Here is a 14,478-nt window from a genome sequence, read left to right as displayed (position 1 = left end):
ACTGCAGCCCTCCAGGCTCCTCTGTCCACGGGATTCTCCAGGCAAGAACACTGGGGTGGGTTGCCCTTTCCTTCTGCAGGGGATCTGACCGACCCAGGAATTGAACCTGGGTCTCCTGCTTTGCAGGTGGCTTCTTTACCATCTGAGCCACCAACAACACTTCTCTCCTTGCTAACCCTCCAGTATTGACAGTATCTAGGGAGGGTGGTTGTTTCCAGTTTCTGCGATAAACAGCCACGGTAGCAATATCCACTGCTGCACACGGATTCAGAGCCGGAGAGGCACAGAGCGCGTGGTTTGAGTATTGAGAACATAGAACAGGCTGGTTTCTGGGCTGGGGAGCCTGATTCTAAACAAATCACATGGTTTTTTAATCTTTTAATTATTTATGTATTTATTTTTATTGAAATATATTTAATTTAAAGTGTTTCGGGTATACAACAGAGTGATTCAGTTATACACACGTATATAAGCAAATATATGTGCGTATATGGGCTTCCCTGGGGCTCAGTGAGTAAGGGATCTGCCTGCAACGTAGGAGACCCAGGTTCAATCCCTGGGTTCAGAAGAACCGCTGGAGAAGGAAATGGCAACCACTCCAGTTTTCTTGCTTGGACAATTCCATGGACACAGGAGCCTGGTGGGCTACAGTCCACGGGGTTGCAAAGAGTCAGACATGACCGAGTGACTGACACACGCAGATTCTTCTCCTTGATGGGTTATTACAAGATGCTGAATGTAGCTCCCTGCACTACACAGCAGGACTGTGTGGCTTATTTTATACATAGTAATGTGTATCTGTTAATCTCTAACTTCTAATTTATCCCTCCCTTCTTTCCCCTTTGGTAACCATGAATTTGTTTTCAATGTCTCAAGAAACCGCATGTTTGGAGGAGAATAAAAAGTACTCCATGGAGACAGAACAAGTTCAAAGATACCCTGAGGGAAGTTAGTGACTCAGATTTCAGACAAATAAATTACACCTTTGGTTCAGACTAATTCTGTGTGTTTGCTTCTGAAAAACATATGCAAACAAGAGTGAGCAGTTACTCAGCGCTTAATTGGTTTAACGTATTAATCGCTATGTTGCGAAACCAGGCCGCTAAGCTAGAAAACATCATTGCAGAAAGAGATTCCCACGGAGGACTGTCTCGGTCAGGGAAATATTTACTTCTGCTCTGCAGATTTCTGTTCCAGCCGTGAGCAGCCCTCTTCACTGAGGTCTAGCGTCACTGCAGAAACAGGAACAGTTCGTTCACCTTCGCACCATCGGACTGGGAAAGCAATGGGCAGATGAGCTGGGGTCCGCTAGAAGGATGCCCAGTCTGAAGGGAAAACCCATAGGGCCCAGTTGACTGTTTCTTCTATCTCGGTTTCTATGAAGGAAGCCAAGGTCACCCTCAGAAGAAGTCTGTCTTTGAAACAGACCCATCGGCATAGAGAACAGACTCCTAGGTGCCAGGGGAGAGGGGTGCAGATCGAGAGAGAGGCAGGGAGCTTGGGGTTGACAGGTGCAGAGTGTCACACATAGAATGGATATACCTCTAGGTCCAACCGTGTTACACTGAAACTCCACATCCTGCGCTAAATAAACCGTAATGGAAAAGAATGTAAGGAGAGATGTAAGGAGAGAATGCGTGTGTGTGTATAACAGGGTCATTTTGCTGTACAGCAGAGACTGGCACAGCACCGTAAATCAACTATACTTGAAGTATTTTTTAAAAGAGAAAGAGAAAGAAACCTGTTTTTCAAAAGAAAAGGGGCCAGCAGGGTAGCCTCTGCCTCTGAGGCTGTGGGCATGTCCCCAGGGCGGTTGAAATACAACCTTGGAACCACGCAGAGAAAAGGAAGTCCCTCGCGGTCCCTTCAGGATGCATTCTACACATCACTCATCTTTACTGGGTTCTATAGAGGAAACAAAGGGTCTTCAAATGCTGTTCTCTGGCCTCAGGGAGCTTGGATTTTTATTCATGTCTACCCAGGGGACTCACTTTCTCCCTAAGGAAGAGAAAGAGAAGATAAAAAGCAGACAGCCAGGAGTGCCGGTTTGCCGGCGGCGCTCAGAGGTCTCCGGGGAAGACCTGGCCGTCTGTTCTTCCTTCCTCCCTCCCGGCCAGGGGGTTAGTCCCCAGGGAGGCCCTCGAGCCTCATCAAGAAGGCGGTAAGCCCTGTGGTCAGGCACGACTCCTCGGCTGCTTCAAGTCAGAGTTACAGGGTCTCAGTGTTGGTTCTCAGTGACGTCCGACTCTGCGACCCCACGGACTGCAGCCCGCCAGGCTCCTCCATCTATGGAATTCTCCAGGCAAAAACACTGGAGTGGGTTGTCATTCCCTTCTCCAGGGGATCTTCCCGACCCAGGGATCAAACCTAGGTCTTCCCTCCTTGCAGGCAGATTCCTTACCATCTGAGCCACCGGGGAAGCCTTAGGGAAGTTACTTAAAAGGTCTCATTAGCTAAACGGAGATAATCACCTTTACCTCTCAGGCAACCAGAAGCCTTGGGAGCCTGGTCATCTGTGGCTGCAGAGGCCTGGGGGGAGGGAGGCAGACGTGAGGGAGGAAAGGACAGGAGAAACGATAGAGGATGAAGTGAAGAGGGGACCCTGGGGGGCAGGAGAGGAGGCAGGGAGGGGAGCCCAGCACCATATGCGCCCTCCTGCCTCCTGGACACGCTTGTGGGTTTGTTTTTTTTTTTTTTAATAATTATTTTATTTTCAATTGGAGGATAATTGCTTTACAATGTGGTGTTGATTTCTGCCATGCAACAATGTGAATCAACCATGAAAGCGAAGCGAAAGTCACTCAGTTGTGTCTGAAGCTTTGCGACCCCATAGGCTATAGAGTCTATGGAATTCTCCAGGCCAGAATACTGGAGTGGGTAGCCTGTCCCTCCTCCAGGGGATCTTCCCAACCCAGGGATTGAACCCAGGTCTCCCACATTGAGGGGGGATTCTTTTACCAGCTGAGCCACCAGGGAAGCCTAAGAATACTGGAGCGGGTAGCCTATCCCTTCTGCAGTGAATCTTCCCGACCCAGGAATCAGCCCGGATCTCCTGCACTGCAGGCGGATTCTTTACCAGCCGAGCCTGTCTGAGCTCCTAATGTCACGCTGCAACTTCCCACCAGCTGTCTGTGTTATAGGTGTTCATGTATACGTTTCCACGCTGGATGCACTTGTTAAATGTTGGAGCCAGGACAGAGCCCTCAGCCACGCTTCTCAATATAGACGCCTCAGTGTATATTCAGAAGACAATAATTTCATTTTCGAGGGAGAATTTTTGGTAAAAAGAGTTTACATGGGCAATTAAATTCTAACCTCTCGACACATCTGCTAAAAGCTATAGAAACTATAGTGTCTTGTATTTCCTATGAGCCAGCACTTGGCAAGGACGTCGATGACATAATGCATCCTCAGGACCCTGTGACATCGGGGCTGAGAGACCCGTTGCCCAGCCACGCACGCTGAGCTCAGGGAGGTCAGGTCAGCATCCAGCAGGAAGGCAGAAACGCCGGGACCCAAGCCGAGGTCCCTTTTATCCTGAGTCCCGTGCTCTTCGCCTCTGGCCTTGGAGGCTACGACCCTGCCACCCGCATGGAGAAGAGTCACCGTGCTCTCAAACTCTGCAGCGTGGTCGATTTCTCCACATCCCCTTCACCCTCGGCGCCTTTATTCTCCATCCTTGCTCATGAGCACCCCGCTCATGAACTGAAGCAGTAGGGGAGGTCGGCGCTGAGACACCTCCTTCCTACCCGGCCTGGCCCCCACCCCACACCTGCGTCCACCCTAACTTCCTCGTGCCTTCCGTCTCCCTTCTCTGTGCAAACTCAAGACCAATGACATGCACGTTCTTATTTCCTACCTTCTTACCCCAGAGCTGGCCCACCAAATGCACCACGCTTTTCACACTTACTGTTTCCCCTTAGTCAAGTGCCCAGGGAATATTTGGCTTTTAGCTCCAAGGGAGCGTCCTCTTCCCCCCGCACAGACAGGCCCTGGTAAGTCATCGGGTGGCCTAGCCCAGCCCTTGGATTCAGCCACTTGCTGGTTTGCACGTGTTTTAGAATCATAGATGATCCTGCAGGGAGCCACCTGGTCAGAGGTCAGTGCCCCCGCGTCAGGGGTGACCTTGGAGCAGGTCACGGAGTCGGGGAAAGGCCGTTGGACGTCTTGCTGGCCGTGCCCCTCACAGGCAGGCAGGCACCTCCACTGAGAAAGGACGACAGCCTGGGCACCCCGGCCCCCCGACGCCAGAGAGCTCGCCTGCCGTCCTGCCAGCTGGCCGATGGGAGCCTGGACCCTGCTGCGCTGTTACCGCAGCGGTCTCTGACTGTCGGGCCTGCACGTGTTTTGAGCCATGTGTGTTTCCTGTTCCGTGACCTGCCCGTGACCTCGGCCTGATTTTCTGTTGGTCTTGTGGTCTTTCTTGCTTTCATCTCCGAGAGCGCTCTGTGTATTTTGGAGGAAAACACTCCTTGTGTCGTGAGGTGCCATTATCTTCCCTGGGTTTTGCCCTTTTCGCTTTCCCTTCTGTGTTGTGCTTTGGTTTGGTTTTCTGTATGGAAGTGGCTGTTGCTCACATTTGCAGTTTTTTTAAAACTCTGGGCCATTTTCAAAGTCCCTATTGAATCTGTTACAATGCTGCTTCTGTTTCTCGGCTCTTTGGCTGAGAGGAACGTGGGGTCTCAGCTCCCCGACTGGGGGTCGAACGGGCACCTTCAGCATTAGAAGGCGAAGCCTTGACCGCTGGGCCACCTGGGAAGTCCGTACGCTTGCAGGTATTCGCCTCTGTGTTTTGGCTGCTGGATTCTGAGACACAGCTCCACGTCTCTCCACTCCAAGGTTATTCTATTCAGAGTCCCAGCAGGAATTGCAGGGCACACCCAAAGTCAGGGGACTCAAGTAGAGGTTACATACAAAGGGACTAATGACAAGGGCATGGGCAAGTTTTAGGGGGGCCCAGGGGCAGGGCGAGGATGGGGGCCCCGCGGCAACAGAGAGGCCATCACCCTGGGCCCCCAGCGATGGAGGAGTCATGCAGCCTGGAGGGAGGGAGCCGTGTAGACCAGGCCCCCCAGAGAGGGGCCCCCGTCTGGGGGGACCAGGAGCGGGCACCCCGCCCTCATGTTCCTCGCACCCCCGTCTGGCCGTAGCTCCATGCTGGGAGAAGCCTGCCGCGGTGGTGTCCCCGTGGGCAGCAGTCCAGGGCCTGGAATGAGGCAGCGAGGGGTCTGAACTCTGTGTGATGGACACGGGGGGCATACCCTCTGGCAGCACCTGCCGGGGCTTACTTTCACATTGACAGCTTTGCCATGGGGTCTCTCTGGATGGACTCTGGGTGGTCCCTGCTTCCCTTCCCCCAACAACTAGCCACTGTTCCCTGCGCTGTTCACCACAGAATCCCGTTTGGCCCCCATTTGTCGTATATTAGTGTCCCAGGGCACACGGGGCTATTTCTGGACTTTCTCTGCTGTTCCAGTGGTCGTGTGTCTGCTCATGTTCTGTATTAATCACCGAGGCCTTGTGAAGCTTCAAGAACTGGGGAGACAAATGCCTCCGTGTTTGTCTCTTCTGCTTCAGTCTTGCTGGACGGCACTTGCTTGTTTATCTTGAGTGAGTCTGCTTATCTGTTTGTGAAGGAAGGAAACTCTTTAGGTCATTTGGGGAGATTATATAAACCTAGGCACTTATTAATAGATGACTCCCATCTTTAGCACGCAGCGACCTGGGGCTTCCTTGGCAGTCTAGGAGCTGGGGCTCTGCTTTCATTGCCAAGGGCACTGGTTCCCTGCCTGGTTCCCAAGCCATGCGGTGTGGCCAAAGAAAACAGATTTTTTAAGAAACCAGTTTGTTCCTGGGTTTTGTCACTGAGAACAAACAAGCAAAGGAAGCCAGCTGGCAGACTCTACCTGGCCAGGTGAGGAAAGCCTTTGCTGGCAGTGATGGGTCAGACAGACAGCCTAGGGGACGCTGCTCCCGCCAAAATGCAAATCCCACATCTCATCCCGTGACATGACACGGCTGCAAAGTCAAACTGAGAGCATCCTCAAGAGAGGGGCCTGTCCTCTTCACCAATGCCAGGGTCGTCAACTCTCCGTCAACAGCACTGAAGATGCTCAGTGTCCTTACGGACAAAGAAGGGATGGCCACCTTCTCCAGATGAAGAGAGATGATGAGGACCTTCAACCCGCGGCTCCGCACCGCCTTGTGTGGGTCCGGAAAAGGGGACCCCTGAGGGTGGAATCCGCATGGTGGGTTAGAGCACAGTATTGCTTCTAGGTCAAATCACCTGATCTGATCATTGTACTGTCAGTGTGTCAGGGAACACTCCTGTTCTTGCAAAACTCGAGATGGAATATTTAGGGGAAAAGAATGTCCTGCTACTGACTCTAAAATTGTTCACACACAAGAAAAATAGAAGTATGCATATAAATGTCGGGGGGAGTGATAAAGTAAACGTGTTCATTATCAACAATGGAGAACTGGGTAAAGGGCACGTGGGAATTCTTGTTACTGTTCTTGCAGCTCGATGCTGCCGCGGCTCCTGGAACATGGTCTTCAGGCTCCTCCCCACAGCATCCTCACAACAGCGGATGCTGCTTGGGTGGGGCTCGTGAGGTGCCAGCCGGCCACCAGCCTCTGGCCACAGTAAAACTGGGAGAAACAGCAGCAGCCTCAGGGACTGGATAACTCCTGGCCTTAGAGAGCGCGGCCCAGGGCTCCAGGGAGCTGGAGTCCTCGGTGGTTGAGAACCCAGCCTCCAGAACCCCGCCAGGGGATCAGGGGATTTTGTACGTAGACAGAGCTGCTCTGGGAAGGACACAGAAATACATCCTGTGGGTGCAGAGGAAGGCTCGGATCAGGGACAGGAGGAAATGGGGCTCGGGAAACGGATGCTTTTCCTCAGTCAGTCCCAGAGGCGCTAAGAGGTGGGAGCCGGAAGGAATAGCAGGGAGGTGGGGGGGGGGGCTGTGTGCACAAGGGTGTGGGCCCGAGGTGGGGGCGGGGGGCCCATCTGGGCCAGAGTCCCGGTAAGTGGGGTCCAGCGTTGCTGACTGCTCTGGTGCTGTGCTCGGAAGGCAACTGGAGTGTGTGCGTGCATCTGTGCTGTGTGTGTGTGTACGTGTGTGTGTACGTGTGTGTGTGACAGAGACCACGAGCAGCTGGGAATGGGGCCCATCTGGGTTCCTGCTGGTGCTCGGACTGGACCCGAGTTCCCCGAGGTCATTATCCCCAGCTCTTGGCAGCCCAGAGTAAGGAGCAGCCCAGCTGGGCAGCCGGAGCCCAAGGTCCCAGAGCCAGACGTCCCAGCGGGTGGCTTCTGCCCCTGACCGGCTCCACAACGGGTCAGGACAGGACTGAACAACGGGCGCCCCTGCAAGACCCCAGGTCTGTGATTGGAATGCCGACTGCACGAAGGGGTGCAGGGAGCCACTCCGGCTGGATGGATACAGCCCCCGCTGCCTCCCCAAGGGCCTGTTAGTGAAGGCAGAGGCCATGTCCGGGCTAAACCCGAGTCCTTTGTGCGGCGTCCCACAGGTTGGAGGGGGCCGTGCGGGGGGCCGGAGGATGGCAGACTCTCTGTGGGTGATGGAGTGTGGACGTCCCGCACGCCCCATGGCGTCTGTCCACGCCAGCGTCCGCTCACTGCTGAGCCACTGCGTCTGGAAGAGCAACGCCGCGTGTGCAGGAACGGGGCTGGGCCCCAAGAGCTGGCGGCATCACCCCAGGCTTTCCACCGGCAGATTCTGCAGTCCAAGGATGGGATCTCTGTGTAGCTGGAGAATGTGACTTTAGATCAAGGGGCATGAAATACACTCCAGAGAAAAGGAAGGGGCTCATCTACCCATTCTCTACACGGTCAGCCCAACTGCAGACTGGTGTGCCCTCTCCCCCTCAGCCTTGTCTGGAAATAACCTCCCAGAGTCAGGCTGCTGGGTGTGAAAAAGAAACGAAAGACGTAGTCCTTGAAAACTGGACACCGTGTACCTCCTGTGGACCAGAATTCCAGAGGGCTTATCAGCTCCGGCTTGGTTGTATGTTATCTGGTACAACCCTGTGCAATTAGAAACAAAATAATCCAATTTAGCCGACATTAAGCAGCAGCTACGTAGTGGGCATGCTGCTAGCTGCCAGGACTTTCAATATAACCAGGTCTCTGGTTTATTCACACACTTCTGACGGTGTTGGTGGTTGTCAGGGAGGAAGTGAGTATCAGAATTGCTTAAGGAACAACCTTGTAAGTAGTCACTAGGGTCTTTAAAAGAAGAGGAATCTTTACATTGAACATTTGCTTATTTTATAGAAGGATAAAAATAAAGTATCTCTTTATTTTTATACTTTATACTCTTGAGACAAGTGTCTCTTTATCACAAAAGTGATTATTCCTCTTAGTGTAAGAGATTACAGAAAAATGAGTTATTGTTATTTAGTCTCTCAGTCCTGTCCGACTCTTTGCGACCCCATGGACTGTAGCCCTCCATCCAGGCTCCTCTGTGCATGGGATTCTCCAGGCAAGAACACTGGAGGGGGCTGCCATGCCCTCCTCCAGGGCATCTTACCCACCTGGGCACTGAACATGTGCCTCCTGCATTGGCAGACGGATTCTTTACCACTGGGCCACCTGGGAAGACCTGCAGAGAAATGCGTGTGCTGGGATTTTACACACGCCTGTGCGCGTGCACACGCACACACGCACACACACCCCCCCACGTCTACACTGCCTGTCTCCACTTGAGAACAGATCGGTTGTCTCTTCCGAGTGAAGACGAGGCTTTCCGGGTTCCCGGGCCGCTTCTGTTTCCTCCCAGCTTCCTCTTCACCTTGTTGCGCTTCTGCTGCTGGTTGCATGGAGTTTCCCCCAAGGTATGTTCCTGACGTGGTCCCTGTGACTACGGGCCGTCTGAGCCAGGGTCTTCGCAGGCGTGATCAGGTTAGAATGAGGCCATACTGGTGGCGGGGATTGCTGTCCTTACAGACGGACACTCTGACACACAGACACACAGAGGCTGAGACTCGGGTGGGACGGTTAAAGCCTCGGGCACCCCAGGCTGCTGACGACCCCTGGAATCCGGGAGAGGGCCTGGGACAGTTCCCCCTGCGAGGCCCCGGAAGGAGCCCACCCTGCCATCACCTCGGCTGTGGGCTTCAGCTTCCAGATCTGGGAGAGGTCCCTCTCTGCTGCCCCCAGTTTGGGGTGCTTTGTTACAGCAGCCCCGGCCGACCTGTGCAGCCATGCGCCGGCGTTACATCAGCCACAGCCTGCTTGATGACAGCGGGCCCAGTTGATGCTCGACCTGCGCTTTATCTGTAAACAGACTCACTTTCCACTACCTGTGCCTTTGGGCACACATGCTCCCTTTCTCAGCGGTTATTTCGACTCATCTTCGGACTCTTGATGTGGTCTGGTCCTCCCCGTCTCCTCCCCTGCCCTCCCCCTCCCCTCCCCTGCCCGCCCCCTCTCTTCCCCTCCCGCCCAGTCCGTCAGCTTCCCAGCTTCCTTCCCACCCTCCTCTCCGCCGCCCCTCCCCTGCCCTGCCCTCCCCTCCCCTGCCCTGCCCTCCCCTCCCCTGTCCTGCCCTCCCCTCCCCTCCCTTCCCCCTCCCCCTGCCCTCCCCCTGCCCGCCCCATCTCTTCCCGCTCCCGCCCCAGTCCATCAGCTTCCCAGCTTCCTTCCCGCCCTCCTCTCCCCCGCCCCCCACTGTGCTGGATGCTTGCCTAGCTGCTCACTCGTTTCTTTTCATCTGACACCTGCTTAAGGAGCTCTTTCCAAACAATCTGCTCTGAATGAAAGAGGTAACTTGACATGACTCCTTCCGTCCCTGAGACCGGGTTGTTTTTCTCTGCAAGCAGCTTAAAGTCTGTTTTCCTGGTGCCTTAGAGTATGGCCCCGGCGGAGGGAAGGCCTTGACCTGATCGGGTTTACCTGTCGCGCAATCTGGACTTAGTTTCATGAACCAAGACCTGCTCCGCCTCGCGGCAGGCAGGAAACGCTCCGGGATTCAGGGCCTTCCCCTCGGGCAGTCTGACAGCAGCCCTCGCCTAACCCTCCTTCCGTTACCCTTTCTCACAACTGTTGCCACAGTCAGGGAGAGAGACAGCCCCCATCTCAGCAAGGGGGCCCTCCCTTATGGCTTCTGGGCCTTAAAGACTGGCTGTGCCCTGGACTCTGTCCTGGAATCTTTCCCTGCCCTGGGTTTCCGGTTTTTAAATGTACTTTTTCGGGTTGTAGTCTTTCCTCCTTGGTGGCTGTTGGAAAATCCTATTTTTTTGCCAGTTTAAATTTTTTTTATTTTTATTGAAAATTGGGAAGGAAAATTCTGTAAAGCCATCTCATTTTATGAGAACTTATGTTAAACTGATGTTTGATATAATAGCAGCTAATAAAGTTAGGTAAAAGACCAGGACACCAAAAGAGTGGCTAACAGGCTTTGTAATGGCGAAGCGCTCCCTGGCCGGTTCCCGGACCCGAACGAGGCAGGCTGAGGAAGTCCGCGCCCGGACCGTGTTGGGGGTGGTGTTTATACGTTCGTTGCGAGGGATGGTCAGGCTAGATGGACGGGGGTTCGGATAGGTCGCCAGGCCGAGCCGTCGCGGGCTGACAGGTCCTTCTGCGTGGCTGGGGTGGGGCGGCTTTCGCTGGCGAAGTGTGCTGTCATTGGTCCCCAGGATCTGGGAGGCTCCTTCCACTAGAGACCTCCCCCGCCAGCGGGGGAGAGAAAGGGGCGGCCCCTCATGGCCCCCGGGGTCCGGCCTTACAGCAATAATAATAGTGACGATGTTGATGGGTTACGTGGATGAAGACACTGCTACTCAGACTTCCATCCCATCGTCCTTCTTCTAGGGACATGGCAAAGAGGAAAAGGACGCCAAGGAGGATTTTTCTTGAGAGGCAGCGTAGTAGGACTCTCTGGAGGAACAGAACCAGTAGGATCCATGCATCCATCTGTCAGTGTCTATGTTGTTGCTGTTCTTCAGTTGCTAAGTCATGTCCAACTCCTTGCGACCCCATGGACTGCAGCACGCTAGGCCTCCCTGTCCAGCTTACTCAAACTCATGTCCATTGAGTGGGTGATGCCATCCAACCATCTCATCCTCTGTTGTCCCCTTCTCCTCCTGCCCCCAATCTTTCCCAGCACCAGGGTCTTTTCCAATGAGTTGGCTCTTCGCATCAGGTGGCCAAAGTATTAGAGTTTCAGCTTCAACGTCTGTATCTATGTCTATATCTTTATACAATCTACACCTGTATCTATTTTCTCTATACCTCTTTCTCTCTCTACCTCCCTCCCTCCTTCCCTCTTTCTTTTCTTTCTTCCTTCCTTTCTTTCTCTTTCCTCCCTTCTTTTGTTCTATCATCTATAGAGTGATTTATTATGAAGAAAATAGCTCATCTGGTGATGGAGACGGAGAAGTGCTGTAAACTCAAAGGCCTGAGGACGGGAGATGTAAGTGCTGCAAGTCCCATGCCAAGTCCCAGGACAGGAGACGATGCCGGTCCCAGCTCAACAGTCAGGCAGAGAGAGAGAGAGCACCCCTTCCTCCTCTTCCCACCCCGTTTTTTGTCTTCAGGCCTCTAAAGGTTTGGATGAGGCCCACCCACGCTAGGAGGACTACCTTCTCCACTCAGTTTATGGATTCAGATGCCAGCCTCTTCTGGAGACACCTTCACAGAAACACTGAGCACAACATTTAACCAGATACCGGGGCGACTTGTGACCCAGTCAAGTTGACAGGTCAGATGAACCATCGTAGCCAGTATTCAGCATAATAGCCAAGAATTTAGACCCTGGACTCAAACAGACACAGGTTTGACTTTTTCTGCTATTTACATGCTGTGTGGTCTCCTCTTAGCTCCCCTGACCTCTCTGTGCCATAGTTTCCTCATCTGTAAGATGGAAATGAAAGGAGACCTAGCTGTGAGGCTGACAGGTGATTGTGAGCGAAAGCTACTTAAGACTGGAGTTTCAGAATGCTTAACCTAGATGGTAACTCAGAGTCAGTCTGCTCCTTTCTTATGTAAATATTGCACGGATCAACAAGACTGGAACTCAGAAAGTCTCAGTTTGCCTGCCTCCAGGGAGAGGGCAGGGGAGCAGCGTTCGCCCCTGGCGGCCAGAGCAAGCGGAGTTAGGAGATTATAGGTCTCGCCACGTGCAGCAGCCTTTGTGAGACAGAGCCGGGCCAGCCCGCTTGCTCGGCCTCCTCGAGTGCCCCTGGTCATCAGGGCCTGCCACGCTGCCTGGGCCGTGTCTACAGCAGGCTCTGAGGCCACTGGGTTATTCTACTTGTGTAAACTGTTTTGTTTATGCTGATGAAGCTGTCTTCAGTTCAGTTCAGTTCAGTCGCTCAGTCGTGTCCGACTCTTTGCAACCCCATGAATCGCAGCACACCAGGCCTCCCTGTCCATCACCAACTTCCAGAGTTCACTCAGACTCACGTCCACCGAGTCAGTGATGCCATCCAGCCATCTCATCCTCTGTCGTCCCCTTCTCCTCCTGCCCCCAAGCCCCCCCAGCATCAGAGTCTTTTCCAATGAGTCAACTCTTTGCATGAGGTGGCCAAAGTACTGGAGTTTCAGCCTCAGCATCATTTCTTCCAAAGAAATCCCAGGGCTGATCCCTTATGATTATACAGTGGAAGTCAGAAATAGATTTAAGGGCCTAGATCTGATAGATAGAGTGCCTGATGAACTATGGAATGAGGTTCGTGACACTGTATAGGAGACAGGGATCAAGACCATCCCCACGGAAAAGAAATGCAGAAAAGCAAAATGGCTGTCTGGGGAGACCTTACGAATAGCTGTGAAAAGAAGAGAAGCGAAAAGCAAAGGAGAAAAGGAAAGAAAAAAGCATCTGAATGCAGAGTTCCAAAGAAGAGCAAGGAGACAGAAGAAAGCCTTCTTCAGCGATCAGCGAAGTTGTCTTCATGTGTCCCCATTTCGCTATGAGTTTTATCTTTTGCTCATACTAAATATGACCTTTGATCTACAGTACAGCACTGGGAACTCTGTTCAATATTTCGTGGCAGCCTGTCTGGGAGGGAGTTTGGGGGAAAGTGGATACATGTATATGTATGGCTGAGTCCCTTCACTGTTTACCTGAAACCGTCACAACGTTGTTAATCGCCTATGCGTGCAATGCTTGTGTGCTCAGTCATGCCCGACTCTGGTATATCCCAATACAAAATAAAGTTTTTAAAAAACCGGGATCATCTAGGCCAGCACTGTCCAATAAAAATAACCAGCCATAACTGTACTTTTAAATCTTCTAGCAGCAATATTTTTAAAAACATGAAAGAAACAGATTAACTTAAATAAATAAATAAATATGACCTTCACTGGGAGGAATTTTTTTAAAAAGCGATTGGGTGAGTGCTGGGAGCTCAGCCATCATCCCTCAGGGCGTAGATACTCGCTGTGATTTATTCATCACAGCAAACCTCTGAGCCCATAGCCCCCACCTGACATCCTTCCATGGTACCCTTGCGTGGCCTGATGACACAGCAGAAAGCGGGTTCTCCTCCTCTTTGGGCCGTCCGTGGGGAAAACGAGGCACAAACTTGGCCAACGTCCACCCAGCGACTGCGTGTTGCAACAGCTCGGCAGCAGGCGGCCCTCCCGGGACGGGAAGGGCCTCGGGCCGTCACGTTCCCCTGTGGGCTGCACGGCCTGTCTGTGGCGTTCCGTGCTCAGGCGTGCGCTCAGTCGTGTCTGACTCTCTGTGACCCTGTGGACTGTAGCCCTCCAGGCTCGTCTGCCCATGGGATTCCCCAGGCAAGGATCCTGGAGTAGGTTGCTATTTCCTCCTCCGGGGGATCTTCCCGACCCATGGAAGATGGTGTGCACCCACCCAAAGCCAGGGGAGCAGGACCCCTCAGGCAGGGAATGGGCTGTTTGACAATGTGGTTTGAATGTCTCTCATTTTAATATGGCGTTTTCTAAGGAAACAGCTTTATGGCTTTTAACTCCAGCCCTCTCCTCCCTCTTTTCCTGGCCACGCCCTCCAGCGGCCACACCCACCGGTCACACCCACCGGCCACACCCACCGGCCTCGTCCCCACTGGTCTACCAGGTGTAGCTGCTGCAGAGGTGTCTCTCTGGCTCCGCCCCCCACTCCTGCGCCACCCCCTCCTCCCCCCCACCACCCCCGAGGCCGTTCCTTCCCGAACGTGCGAGGTGTGTAGTCCACACTTGTAGAACTGACCTGGATCAGTGAATGAATTCGTATTTAAAGGATGATGGTTTCATAGCACTGCCAATATTCCAAGTAAATTTCAAAGGCACTTCTAAATGGAGATTTTTTTTTTTTTTTTGCCAGGGAAATTCACTGAAGGATGGCTGCTGTAAAGTCTTAACACCACGGTGGTTTGTCTTGCAAGCATATCTGAGTCCCAGGGTCGCTGTCCTCTAAGGATGCGTCTGTCTGGGCTGCTTCTGTCACTGGCCGTCCACAAGTTGTCCCTGGTGGAAGGCTACCAGCCGAG

The 14,478-nt window shown here is 53.1% G+C and overlaps 1 long non-coding RNA gene across 1 annotated transcript; it reads left to right on the top strand.

Annotated features, from left to right (window-relative positions):
* The first annotated feature begins 9,632 nt into the window (after positions 1–9,632).
* On the top strand, positions 9,633–13,201 carry LOC138425125 (uncharacterized). Its single transcript, XR_011251111.1, has 2 exons — positions 9,633–9,792; positions 10,841–13,201. It is a non-coding gene; the product is annotated as an uncharacterized lncRNA (long non-coding RNA).
* The last annotated feature ends 1,277 nt before the right edge of the window (positions 13,202–14,478 follow it).

The sequence above is a fragment of the Ovis canadensis genome, chromosome 20 (assembly GCF_042477335.2).
Source record: "Ovis canadensis isolate MfBH-ARS-UI-01 breed Bighorn chromosome 20, ARS-UI_OviCan_v2, whole genome shotgun sequence".
NCBI classification, from domain to species: Eukaryota; Metazoa; Chordata; class Mammalia; order Artiodactyla; family Bovidae; genus Ovis; species Ovis canadensis.
This window is presented reverse-complemented; position numbering and strand designations above follow the sequence as displayed.